At 42.1% G+C, this 12,500-nt stretch overlaps 1 pseudogene; it reads left to right on the top strand.

The window, feature by feature from the left end:
• Positions 1-7,462, top strand: part of LOC137995892 (uncharacterized) — a 52,383-nt pseudogene extending 44,921 nt beyond the window's left edge.
• Positions 7,463-12,500: the final 5,038 nt, after the last annotated feature.

Raw genomic sequence — 12,500 nt, 5'->3', positions numbered from 1 at the left:
TTGGCACAGGAGACTATGGACATCTTGTCGTGGACCACAGTGCCATGCTGTTAAGGCATTTTCGTTCTCTGTACAAATATTCAGGCCAAGGATTTGAGTCATCCCACAAACTACACAGGCAGTTGTATTCAAGGGCTACCAATCATGATTGTTCTGGACATGGCCAATCTTGTAAGTAATAGTACACAATAAGTACATTGTTAGCATAATTTAAGTCACTGTACATGTACTTACTTTGCATCTATGTATGCGGTAAGTGAACATGAGTATCATCATATACAGTAGATACCTGGTAGTTTGCCTTCAATCAATCTGTTGATTGTTAAGTTGAAATGGAGTTGCAAGTAAAAAGATGTTTAATTCAATTTCAGTGAACCAAATTCTCACTCATTGGTATGCAACAATGCTGCTGTCATTGCGCTGTTCATTTCATCAGGCAAGGGAATGCATTATCTCAGGTCAGATTTAAATGGTTTTTCTGATCTTTCAATTATTAAGATTTTGGTTTTACTAGGTTAGAATTTAATTAATGTAGTGATTACCACAAGACACGCTAAAAATTAAGAAAACTAGTCATTCCTTGATGGCTTGGTCATTAAATAATGTGCCCTTTTATTGACATGTGCGCACTAAAATTAGTTTATATGGCACAAGAAGTTTATGAGGCAAAACCACAAAGTCACACAAAGAGTTGCACCCCTTTCCAACATAAACCCAATGATCATTTCCCATTTGTACATAATGCCATTCATCATCATCATCATCAATCCAATTTTGATCCTGGTGTTATTTTCTATTGCGTTCTCTGCTTTGTATAGGTAAGAAGAAGTTTTTTTACCGTGGATGTAGGTGGAAAGGAATCGACATGAAATCATGGTCAAAGGAGAAAAGGCAGTGGATAATGGTGGTTTGTGATTTATTTAATCAAATATTTGGGAATGACTTTATGATGTATTACGTACACCAAGGAGCATGGTACTGAAGTTAGTGATGATGATGCATCAAGGCTTCGGAAATATGATCACAACCATTGGGAAATCCAGTACTCTAGACATCTGCTGGAAAATGTGGAAAAGTCAGCAAATGCAGAAGATATGAATGAAAGTCTTTGTAGCCCAATACCTCCTGCAAGCACTGATTTTCGAAGTGATGTTCATGCAAGCTTGTTCCCTCATAATTTGGCAAATCAACAACAAGATGATGTTCATTCAAGTGTTATGCAAAGTCATAATTTACTTAGTCCTGAAGATGCAATGCATGTAGACCCTGATGACAGCATAATCGAGAGTGTTATATCTTCACCAACATTGTCTCCGTGAAAGAACCTTGTGTATGTACCTCTGCGGAGAACAATGTACTGCCAAATTCTTCTTCCAATTGTCAGAGTGAACAAACGCCTGCCATAGATGTCTCCAAGACAGAAGCTGGTTTGAACACCATACAAATTGATATTAGTCAAATGACTTCTCAATAGTGCCTGAGCCACCAAACACATGATGGCTTAATTTGTGAAGACATCTATGATGCTGAACCAGCAAAATTGCTTACCAGTGAACATCCCAGTTTGTCGTCTACAGTTGACAGAACTGAACAACAAGGTAGATCAAACCAGTCAGTTCTACATCTTGCTATGGTTAATGCCACCACAAGAGCTGAAATTGCTGCTCTTTTCAACCTGTTGCCTTCAATATCAAGTAAACCATCTCCTGATATTCTTCCAGTTTTTGATGCTTCAAGAAATTTAGATCCTTTCATACTGAATTTGCGCCTATGTGAAAATATTGTGAAGGATGCCTTAACGCTTCTTGAAAATGAAAAAAAGAAAGGAAACCACCCAACTGGTATCAGCATAGAAGGTACTGGGCAGTTTTCAGAGAGTGGGTTATCAGTCTTGAAACAGTTGTGCAACATAGCAAATACCAAAGTCATGGTGTGTTCCGAGCAAAACTGGCTCAAGCACTTGAGATGTACATCAACAGATCTAGAGATAGATGTAATGTATTGATAACCTTTTAATCGGAAATAACTCTAGTTTTCATACCGGAAGTTTATAGAAATCGCGGGCTTACTTAGACTCATGGGAAAATGTGAAACCATGCTCTTTTATGTGTCATGGCATGCGAGTGAAGTAAAGTTTACTGTTGTGTTTAGTTCAATCTGTGTGATTCGTTGGCCATCGATACGCAATCTTTACATTGGCGACGAGGATTCGATTCGTTTTGTGAGGTAGGGGATATTTTGGGCGTCATTTGCGTAGAGGATCTGAGTATTTTGTCAGGAGGATAATGACAAGCAGTGCACCTTCGACTTCGAGTACACCTTCGACAACACAAACACAGACAGTTAACGCGTTTGTTCCTCTTCTTGATGTGGCCAGTCTTCCTCCCTTCAATCCGAAGGAAGACCCGAACACTCCCGCCGTTCGTTGGAAGTTGTGGAAGCGCTCATTTAATTTGTATTTGGTGGCTAAAGGGATAACGAAGGATGAACAGAAAACCGCGTTGCTGTTACATACCGGAGGATTGAACTTGCAGGAACTCTACTACACGTTAGTGCCCGGAACGGATATCGTATCTTTCGCTGAGAGTATGGTGTTGCTGGATGGTTTTCTTTCGCCCCAGTTGAATGTTCCGTTCAAAAGGTATCAGTTTAGGCAAATGGAGCAAACTTCGGGTGAGTCGGTTGATCAGTTCGTTTGTCGGCTGCGACAGAAAGCGATCACCTGCGAGTTTGAAAAAGTTGATGAAGCGATAAGGGATCAGCTTATTGAGAGGTGCAGGGACACCAGACTCCGCCGTAAGTTCCCGGAAAAATCAAACGCAACCCTGAAGGATTTGCAAGACCTAGCTCGTGTACATGAGGCAGTAAATATGCAGGTCAAGGCCATGGATCAGTTAAGCTTGTCAGGCCAGGTGAATGCTGTCTCGTTCGGCAGACCTCAAAATACGGGGAAAGGTAAAGAGACCGCTCAAGGCAGAGGTAGAGGAAATAAGTCTGGTAAACATTCTGGTGGTTGTCAGGCTGCAAAGGTGATGAGATGTTTCCGTTGTAATTACAGTGACCACATCGCACGTGATCAGAATTGTCCAGCTTGCAACCAAAAGTGTAATTCGTGTGGGGAGGTTGGGCATTTTGCTATTTGTTGCAAAACGAAGGAACGCAAAGCTCCTTCTCAAGATTCTGAGAAAAGGAAAGCCTCCAGGGGCAGAGCATATCAAGTGTCAGAAAATTCAGCTACTGGTGCCCAAAATTACTATGCGTTTGCAGTGAGAGCTGGTGAGTTTGTAGGTGGTAGCGAAGTTGATTTGAAGGTTGGAGGAGTTGTGTTACGTGCAGTACTTATTGATTCTGGCGCTTCGTGCAATGTGATTGATCAGACGACCTGGGAAGCAATGAAGAAACAGAGTGTACAGTGTGATTCCAAGAAATCAAGCAAAAAGTTGTTTGCCTATGGTCAAAAGGAGCCTATTGAAGTGATTGGAACATTTGTGTCTGAAATTGTGTGCGGGGCCAATGGCAAGTCGTGTGTTGATGAATTCACAGTTGTTAAGGGTCCAGGCAGATCTCTACTGGGAAAGAGCACAGCGGAGAAATTGGAAGTGTTGAGGGTTGGTCCCATGAAAGAAGAAATATGTTCGTTAATGACAGAGGGCAATGGTGCTGATATTCGTGAGAAGTACGCAGAAGTTTTCACAGGGGTTGGGAAGCTGAGGGATTTCCAGCTGAAGCTTCATGTAAGAGATGATGTCACACCTGTCGCACAACCGGTACGCTACCATTTGGACTGAGAAGCAAGGTTGACGAGAAGTTGGACGAGTTGTTAGCCAAGGACATCATCGAAGAGGTGTCACACAAACCTACTGAATGGGTGTCGCCATTGGTTGTGGTCCCAAAGGCAGACGGTGATATCCGGATTTGTGTGGACATGCGCAGGGCGAATATGGCAATAGAGAGGGAGAGACACCCCATCCCCACCCTTGAGGAAGTGTTATATGATCTTAATGGTTCAACTGTGTTCTCAAAACTTGATCTGAAATGGGGTTTTCATCAAGTGGAACTAGATGAAAAATCGCGCGATATTACATTTGTTACACACCGTGGCTTGTACCGATACAAACGTTTTATGTTTGGAATAACATCAGTACCAGAAAATAGTTGCTGATGTTTTGCAGGGGTGTAAGGGTGTGGCTAACTTGGCAGATGATCTGATTGTACATGGTTGTGGTATTGAAGAGCACGACAGGAATTTGCACACTGTTTTAAAGCGGTTGGGAGAAAAAGGATTAACTCTGAATGGAACGAAATGTCAGTTTCGCCTTCCCAAGCTAACCTTTTACGGTCATGATCTGAGCAGCCAAGGTGTTACGCCCAGTGAAGAGAAATTAGCTGCCATTATGAATGCAAGTCCTCCAAAAGATGCTGCAGAGGTCAGATCATTCGTTCAGCTGGTGCAGTATTCTGCAAAATTTCTCCCCAACTTCGCGCAAGAAGCAGAGCCTCTTAGGAGTCTCCTGAGGAAGAATGAGCCTTTCGTTTGGGGTGAAGCACCGGAAAGGTCGTTTCAGAAGCTAAAAGAGCTTGCTGCAGGGGCCAGCACACTTGCATACTTCAGAGGGGACTGCAATACACGAATCGTTGCCGATGCAGGTCCACACGGTTTGGGTGCGGTGTTGACTCAACTTCAAGATGGGGAGTGGCGAGCAATCTCGTATGCATCCAGGAACCTCACTGAAGTAGAGCGAAGGTACAGCCAGACGGAGAAAGAGGCATTAGCCCTGGTATGGGCCTGTGAAAGGTTTAACATTTATGTATATGGACGCCAGTTTGAACTAGAAACCGACCACAAACCGCTTCAGTGCATTTTTGGCAGGCTCTCTAAACCATCGGCGCGTATAGAACGATGGGTTCTAAGGTTACAGGGTTACGATTACAAGGTCGTTTACCGTCGCGGAAAAGCAAACATTGCTGACGCACTTTTGAGGCTGAATCAAGTCAACCCCGAAGACACAAGCGGAGAGGAGATTGACTTTGTTATGGCAGTCGCTCAAGGAAGCCTACCAGTGGCACTCTCGGCTAAACAAGTGGAAGAAGTGTCTGAGAGCGATCCAGAGATGGTTAGCCTGAGACAGTACATTTTAAGTGGGGACTGGTCTCAATGTAGGATGTCTGCGTATTTGTGTGTCAGGAACGAGCTATGCGTGTTAGGAAAACTTGTCTTACGTGGCACTCGAATTGTCATACCGGAGGCTCTAAGGGGAGAGGTCCTACGTCTTGCTCATGAGGGTCACCAGGGCATCGTAAAGATGAAGGCACGCCTCAGAACAAAGGTCTGGTGGCCAAAAATGGACTTAGACGCCGAACGAGTCTGCAAGTCTTGTCATGGATGTCAGGTTGTAGGGGAGTTACAGCCTCCAGAGCCAATGAAAAGAGTGGAACCACCTACCGGTCCTTGGCAGGATATAGCCATAGACTTGATGGGTCCTCTTCCGACGGGAGAAAGTTTGTCGGTAGTCGTGGACTATTTCAGCAGATTCTATGAGGTGGAAATCATGAGTTCGACCACGTCCAAGAAAGTGGTAGATGTACTGGCATGGATATTTTCAAGATATGGATATCCTTTTACTCTCAAGTCCGACAATGGTCCTCAGTTTTGCTGCGAGGAGTTTAAGACGTTCCTCTCAGACCACGGAATAGAACACCGGACATCTCCTCCGCTGTGGCCGCAGGCCAATGGGCACGTCGAGAGACAGAATAGAACGCTTCTAAAGGCTTTGAAAGTGGCTCACGTTGAAGGAAAAGAGTGGCGGGGAGAACTTAATAAGTTTCTGTACAGGAGCACACCACAAGTAAGCACAGGAGTTACTCCTGCTTACCTCATGTTCGGTAGAGAATTGAAAACTAAATTTCCAGAGCTGAAGAGAGCTGATAACCTGTTGAATGAGGGTGTAAGAGACAATGACTGGAATCACAAGTTGATCCACAAGGCATATGCTGATAACAGAGGAGGTGCTGTAGAAAATCCTGTGATGCCTGGAGACCAAGTTTTACTAAAGAACACGAAAACGTCTGGTAAGCTTGAAGCAAATTTTGAGAGTGAACCATACACAGTGCAAACTAAGGAAGGCCGTGAGGTGACTGTTCGGTCGAAAAAGGGCGTGGAATAGAGGCGGAACAGTTCTTTTGTTAAACGTTACAACCCACCAGAGGATACACAGGAGTTAACAGAAAATGTAAGTGAAAAGGCTGTTAGCTCAGCAGTTGGAGAGGCTGTAAGCCCAGCGGTTGCCCCAAGTACCTTGGAAGAAAGTACAGTAACATCACGACCCAGCCGGACAATCAGAATGCCGGAGAAATACAAGGATTATGTACTCTATCAAGTAGACTCTGTTGACGCATTGAACCTGTGTTGAACTTTGGTAGACTTCGTTTAAGTTTAAGGATTAGTAGAACTGGACAGTATCCTTCTAGTTGCGCAGTCCGTGTGGAACGGTTTTTCATACTATGTATTTTGTTGACATTTTCCTTTCACTATATTCTGTTTCCAAAGAAAGGAAGGGATGTAATGTATTGATAACCTTTTAACCGGAAATAACTCTAGTTTTCATACCGGAAGTTTATAGAAATCGCGGGCTTACTTAGACTCATGGGAAAATGTGAAACCATGCTCTTTTATGTGTCATGGCATGCAAGTGAAGTAAAGTTTACTGTTGTGTTTAGTTCAATCTGTGTGATTCGTTGGCCATCGATACGCAATCTTTACAATAGAGAAGATCCAACAAGCCCTTTGGCACCAGTCAGAAACAGACATAATCCTGCGATTTGGCATGAAGTGTACTGATGTTACATCATTTGCAGATCTTGCTTTGGAACGATACATTGACAGTTTTGTGATCGACATTTCTATCGGAAAGTACTTGGAAGAAGCACGGGTGATTGGAAATGACAACACACTGTATTTTCCTTGTGAAGTTTATGACTGGCTGAAGGCAGCTGACATCACTTTCAAGAAAAAGCGGTTGGCCAGAGTTACATCTCAGTTGACAAATTTCAACACCCTCCAGCAGCTAATAGTGCCAGTTCATATGCCAAATCATTTGGGTTTGATGTACATTGATTTATCAAGTAAGGAGATGGGCTACGATGTGTCACCCCTTTAAGTGCTCTTCTCACAATCAAAGATATATTGGAAATTCTGACAGATATGTATCCATCTCATGCAACCCTACAAACAAAGTTTTGGTTGAACTGTAACCACCTCAAGCGATTTGGAATGCCCTGCCAAAGAGTGAATAACTCAAGGATGGTTGGTGCTGGGAGTTGTGGAATTGGTGTGATAATGGCAGCGCGAGACTTCATTAACAATGGTCCTTCATGCATAAATTGCTTTGATTGGACATACAGTGATATGGACATTCATCAGAAAAATCTTATGCTTCAGATTCTTGATTGGGCATGCATGTAAATTAAGTTTTTTTTTTCGAGCTGGGTTTTTAAACAATCATTTGGCTTGGGTCATTCATTATCATATTGATCAGTTTCTTTCCTATACCCAATTTTTTCTTGCCTGGCTGTTATCCCGATAACAGCAATAATTATTAGGATTAACTTTTGAACTGCTGTTATCTGACTGCCTGCAGAATGTAAAATTAATACTTTTTCAAATTAACTTAAATAATCATAAATGATTCTGTCTTTCTTGGGTAGGTCAGTTCATTTGAGCTGTTGTCATCTGAAGGCAACATATAAAATTTTTTTTTTTTTTCAAATTAACTTAAATAATGATTCTGTCTTTCTTGGGTAGTCAGTTCATTTCATTGAGCTGTTGTTTATATCTGAAGGCAGAATGGAAAATTAATATTTTTTTTCAAATTAACTTAAATAATGATTCTGTCTTTCTTGGGTAGTCAGTTCATTGGAGCTGTTGTTATCTGAAGGCAGAATGTAAAATTGATTTCAACTTATCATAATTAATGATTCTGTCTTTCTTGGGTAGTCAGTTCGTTTAATTGAGCTGTTGTTATCTGAAGGCAGAATGTAATTTTTTTTTTCCAAATTAACTTAAATAATGATTCTGTTTTTCTTGGGTAGTCAGTTCATTTAATTGAGCTGTTGTTATCTGAAGGCAGAATGTAAAATTGATTTCAACTTATCATAACTAATGATTCTGTCTTTCTTGGGTAGTCAGTTCATTTAATTGAGCTGTTGTTATCTGAAGGCAGAATGTAATTTTTTTTTCCAAATTAACTTAAATAATGATTCTGTCTTTCTTGGGTAGTCAGTTCACTGGAGCTGTTGTTATCTGAAAACAGAATGTAAAATTGATTTCAACTTATCATAACTAATGATTCTGTCCTTCTTGGGTAGTCAGTTCATTTAATTGAGCTGTTGTTATCTGAAGGCAGAATGTAAAATTGTTTTTTCCCAAATTAACTTAAATGATTCTGTCGTTCTTGGGTAGTCAGTTCATTTAATTGAGCTGTTGTTATCTGAAGGCAGCATGTAAAATTGATTTCAACTCATCATAACTAATGATTCTGTCTTTCTTGGGTAGTCAGTTCATTTAATTGAGCTGTTGTTATCTGAAGGCAGGATGTAAATTTTTTTTTTTCCAAATTAACTTAAATAATGATTGTGTCGTCAGTTCATTTAATTGAGCTGTTGTTATCTGAATGCAGAATGTAAAATTGATTTCAACTTATCATAAATAATGGTTCTGTCTTTCTTAAGTAGTCAGTCCATTTGAACTTTTGTTATCTGAAGGCAGATGATGATTGAAGCAATGAATGAAAACTGTATGTACATGTTCATGTGTTCAGCTTTTCAGGTAATGGGGAACACTCTTGATTATATTAAGTTTATAATTAGTAATTAGCGGATGAATTATTAGTCTCTTTAAGAACTCAAAATATTTTCTTGATTGTAAGTTCATTTGAGCTGTAGGCAAAATGATAAATTAGTTCTTTTCTTTTATAATATCTTTATGCTCTCTGATTCTAAAAGCTGGATATTTCAGCGTTAGTGCGCAGTATTGGCGAAGCTCGGTTTGCTGGGAACAGCAAGAATAAGTGACACCTAGTTGGTGATAATTTGGCCGCGCATGTGGCGTGGCCGTTTATTCTCTTATCGAATATACAAAGTGAGAAACTAGGGCGTAAACAAGTAAGCAGTTCCCAGCAAAGGTGAGGGATTACCCGCCTGAGGGATTACCCACAAAAATAGAACAAGAAAGGCATGGGGAGGAGGAGGGTCGAATCACGCGACTTTAGTGTAGCTGGTTAAGAGCTTGTACTCCCGATGTGCGCTAGCGGCAAAAGAGGCATCTCACAGGGCCTCGTCTTGCTAAGTACGTTCGGGTAGATATAATGTCCCGGATAACCGGAAATCCCTCGGCTGGGAGCTGGAACTAACATTAATCAAGCAGCATAAATTCATTTATTATGGTAATAAATTTCCTTTATGCTCTCTGATTCTAAAAGCTGGATATTTCAGCGTTAGTGTGCAGTATTGGCGAAGCTCGGTTTGCTGGGAACAGCGAGAATAAGTGACACCTAGTTGGTGATAATTTGGCTGCGCTTGTGGCGTGGCCGTTTATTCTCTTATCGAATATACAAAGTGAGAAACTAGGGCGTAAACAAGTAAGCAGTTCCCAGCAAAGGTGAGGGATTACCCGCCACGGCCCGAGACGAGGAACGAGGACGGGCAGCCCCACCCAAAGCCAATCCTGAGCCTTTACATAAAGGGATTTGCTGTCGCGGATAAACGTGAACACTGCCCGTAACTAATCAACTATATCATATTGCTAATTAAAAGAAAGATGCTTAGCCCCTGCGTAAACATCTGTTGTTTGTTTACCTTTATGGGGCTGTATCCGGCCGGCGAAATTATGCCGGCCTAATGTTACTCTAAACTGTACTTGTATACGAGAGGAAAATGCTTAGCCCATGCGTAAGCATCTGCCGTTGTACGCGTTGCTAGTAGAAGAACGAAAGTGATGCTTAGCCCCTGCTTAAACATCTGCTGTCGTCCTTTAAAAACTTATATCTACCCAGCGAATTCTAAGAGAATATACTGGCGTTACTTAATAATTACATAGTTTCGCATAGACAGTTTGATGCCCACGATAGAATCTGCATTATCTTTCAGAAAGAATACCTGCTTAAGCAGTAGTAAGTTGGTAGATGACTTGCCTGCCGTGATTGTCATCTCTCCTACTCTTAAAGCTGCGAAAAACGCCAGAGCAAACATCGCGCGAATTGGTTTTCTTTGAAAGCACGAAGAAAGTGTCTGCTCACATGCACAAATTACTTGCTCTAAAATTGGTAGCGTTATAGGTAATCTGCTGTCTAGAGTGGGGTTAATTTTGGCATACCCTTTGAGGGCGCATTTTATCAACTCTGACTTTGTTGGGTCGGGCAATGAAGCTAAGCGATGTACATAACCCAGTGCAGAGACGTAAGTAAGAGTCGTCGCCGCACTGTAATTATTGTCCGCTAAGTACGCGACAAACAATGCTAGTGTATCTGTCGAAATCGGAAACTGTGAAATGGCTCTGCTCAAGACGTTAATCTCGAAGCGCTGAAAAATCCTCCAAGCCTGTTGGTAGGTTTTGAGTGACGATGTGCTCAAACTGCCTGCTAAGAGTCTGGCTAGTGTATTTCCCAGTTGCCTGGTTGCAAATGAGGGGGGATTGTTGTGGGCAACGAATCCATTCCTCTCGTGAGAGACAAGAACCTCTCTACCTGCAAGCGAGAGAGACTATCAGCTAATACGTTGTGCCTCCCTGGAACGTGTCGAGCCCTAAAATATATGTTCTGGGACAGACATATGAGAACCAGCTGCCGTACTAGAGCTAGCAAACCTTTGTGTTTAGATGTTTGCTTGTTATTGACGTGTACGACACTTTCGTTATCTGAGTAAAACAATACCCGTTTATTTTTTAATCGGGCTGCCCACAAGTGTACGCCCAACACAATGGGATAAAGTTCAAGTCCAGAAATATCCTGTTGCTTCCATTTATCAGGCCACTTGCCATATGTCCAATTGCGTGCCGAAGATAGTGCCAAAACCGCATGATTGTGCTGCATCTGGTAAAAGGAAAGTGCGCCGGATGAGGTCCAAACCTCCTCGAGAAACATGGAATGAAATGATGTTAGAAATTGTTGCCAAATCCTGAGATCTTTTTTAACGTCTAAAGTAAGGCGGATAAAATACGTAGGTCTGAAAACTCCTATTGTAAGATTAATCAACCTGCGTAGAAAAACTCTGCCTGGTTTTATTATGGAGCAAGCAAAGTTTAATAAGCCGATCAATGATTGAAGTTCTCTGAGCATGACTTTTTTACGTGACAAAAATTGTAATATAACCTCGCGGCATTTCTCAACCTTCTCTCGAGGAAGCCTGGCCTCGTGTTGTAAGCAATCTAGTTCTATGCCCGCAAAAGTAAGAACGTGAGCCGGGCCCACAGTCTTTTCTTCTGCCATAGGGACGCCCAGTTCATGACAAAATTGTAAGAATCTGTTTAATTTTGCACCGCACGTATCTAGTGATTTGCCAATGATCAGGAAGTCATCCAAAATGTGTATTATGTACGGAATTTGCAATTTGTTCTTTGCGACCCATTCCATCGCTATACTAAGATCTTCGAATATTTGACATGAACTTGAACACCCCATAGGCAGGGTTTTATACCATTTTTCTTTCCATTTAAAACCCAATAAAGGGTAATCCGAAGGATGTACTGGCACGATACGAAAAGCGCTTCTCACATCGGTTTTGGCCATAGCGCAACCCTTGCCCTGTCTTTGAATAAGGCTTATCGCATCATCAACAGACGCATATTTAACTGATGAAAATTCGGGTGGAATACTGTCGTTTATCGACGCTCCCTTTGGATACGATAAATGATGAATCATTCTGAATTCGCCTGGCGTTTTCTTGGGAATAACGCCGAGAGGCAAAATACGGAGATTTGCAAGCGGAGGGGAATCAAAGGGCCCCGCGATACGACCCAATTCTCTTTCTTTTCGCAATTTTTCGTCAACAACGTCAAGATTCTCATTAGCAGAGCCTAAATTTTGAGCGGTAGACGTAATTCTGGGACCCTGATAATTAATCTTAAACCCTTCGGAAAAGCCTTTGATTAAACGATAAGCGATGCGGGAGTTATAGGCTAATAAACCGCGGGAAAGAACGGCTACGTTAACCGGTGTGGGAAGCGCTGTTTGTAGGCATGGGTGGTTGCTTCGTTGTGGGATTTCGCCCCGCTGTGGGCTTTTGCTACTGTTGGCAACGGAAGATTGGATGGTTGTTACCGCACTTGAAGCAGTGGTGTTTAAAGGCGCACCCGTTGCAGTGAGTCCCGTTATGGAACTTCCAGCAGAAACCCTTGGGGAAATTTGCTCTAGCCCAAGTGCTGCGATATCTGCCTTGGCCTCCCCGATTTGACCCGAAGCCACAACTCGCTGTGAATATTATCCCAAGAAATTTGCTGCTCTTGCCGC

Source organism: Montipora foliosa, chromosome 3 (genome assembly GCF_036669935.1).
Source record: "Montipora foliosa isolate CH-2021 chromosome 3, ASM3666993v2, whole genome shotgun sequence".
In the NCBI taxonomy this organism is placed as follows: domain Eukaryota; kingdom Metazoa; phylum Cnidaria; class Anthozoa; order Scleractinia; family Acroporidae; genus Montipora; species Montipora foliosa.
Note: the sequence above shows the minus strand (reverse complement) of the source record. Positions and strands in the feature narration are given on the sequence as shown.